Genomic DNA, 1,865 nt, shown 5'->3' with positions numbered 1-1,865 from the left:
ATACCTACAGGTATTAAAATTTTTAGATGATTAGCAACAATACATGGTATATCAAATGGTATATCAATTTCAATAATATGATCAGCTGGATTTGTTTTTTATTTACAATAGGGGGGCTAACAGGTATTGTATTATCTAATTCTTCTATTGATGTTATTCTACATGACACTTATTATGTAGTTGCTCATTTCCATTATGTTTTATCTATAGGAGCAGTATTTGCAATTATAGCAGGGTTTATTCAATGATATCCATTATTTACTGGTATAACTATAAATCCAAAATGATTAAAAATTCAATTTTTACTATATTTATTGGAGTGAACTTAACATTTTTCCTCAACATTTCTTAGGTTTAAGAGGATTACCTCGACGTTATTCAGATTACCCTGAATACTTATTTAACATGAAATTTAGTTTCATCATTAGGTAGATTAATTTCATTAATTAGAATTCATAATTATAATGTTTATTATTTTGAGAAAGAATAATTTCAAAACGAATAGTTATTTCATCAAATAACAATACAAACTCAATTGAATGATTACAAAAATTACCCCCAGAGGAACATTCATATAGAGAATTACCTATATTAACTAATTTCTAGTATGGCAGATTAGTGCAATGAATTTAAGATTCATATATAAATATATAATTATTTTTTCTAGAAAATTTGTAATTGAAAAATATTATCCTTTCAAGATGCAGTATCCCCAATTATAGAACAACTAATTATATTTCATGATCACACTATATAATAATTTTAATTATAATTACTACAGTAGTTAGATATATAATAGTTATACTTTTTATAAACAAATATATATAATCGATTTTTACTTGAAGGACAATTAATTGAACTAATTTGAACTATTTTGCCAGCTGTATTATTAATTTTTATTGCTTTGCCTTCATTGCGAATTTTATATATAATTGAAGAAATTAATAACCCATTAATTACAATCAAAGCAATTGGGCACCAATGATTTTGATCTTATGAATATTCAGATTTTAAGAAAATTGAATTTGATTCATATATAAAGCCAACTATTGATTTAGAATCAAGTGAATTTCGATTATTAGACACAGATAATCGAATTGTATTGCCTTATAATATTCAAATTCGTATTTTTAGTTACATCAACAGATGTTATTCATTCATGAACAATTCCATCTATTGGTGTAAAAATTGATGCAACACCTGGTCGGATTAATCAAGGATCAATTTTAATAAATCGACCTGGGTTATTTTTTTGGTCAATGTTCAGAAATTTGTGGATCTAATCATAGTTTTATACCAATTGTAATTGAAAGAGTTAACCTTAAAAGATTTATTAATTGATTAAATTCTTATTCATTAGATAACCTTAAATGTAAGTGTTGATCTCTTAAATCAAATTATAGTATATTAACAAATACTTCTAATGGAAAAACTTAGTTTAATCAAAATATTAATTTGTCAAGTTAAAGAAGTATATATTATAGTTTTCGTTGCCACAAATATCCCCTATATGATGAATAACATTAATGTTTATATTTATTATAACACTAATATTAATTATAGCCATAGTATACTTTAATTTTTAATTTAATATCATCAAGTAAAAAAAGAATATAAAGTTGTTTCAATATAATTGAAAATGATAACTAAACTTATTTTCTGTATTTGATCCCTGTACAGGGTATTCTTCAATAAATTGAATGAGAACATTAATTTTTATGTTTTTAATTCCATTAAAATTTTGGCTTATACCCAATTAAAATTTCATTATTATTCAATTCATTACTTAGTTTTTTACATAATGAAAATAAATCATTAATAAAATTAAAAGGAACAAGATTAATCATAATAAGATTTATTTAATT

At 23.1% G+C, this 1,865-nt stretch overlaps 1 pseudogene; it reads left to right on the top strand.

Annotated features, from left to right (window-relative positions):
* The first annotated feature begins 688 nt into the window (after positions 1–688).
* Positions 689–1,354, top strand: LOC124371515 (annotated as a pseudogene).
* The last annotated feature ends 511 nt before the right edge of the window (positions 1,355–1,865 follow it).

This window comes from Homalodisca vitripennis, unplaced genomic scaffold (genome assembly GCF_021130785.1).
Source record: "Homalodisca vitripennis isolate AUS2020 unplaced genomic scaffold, UT_GWSS_2.1 ScUCBcl_1468;HRSCAF=5138, whole genome shotgun sequence".
NCBI classification, from domain to species: Eukaryota; Metazoa; Arthropoda; class Insecta; order Hemiptera; family Cicadellidae; genus Homalodisca; species Homalodisca vitripennis.
Note: the sequence above shows the minus strand (reverse complement) of the source record. Positions and strands in the feature narration are given on the sequence as shown.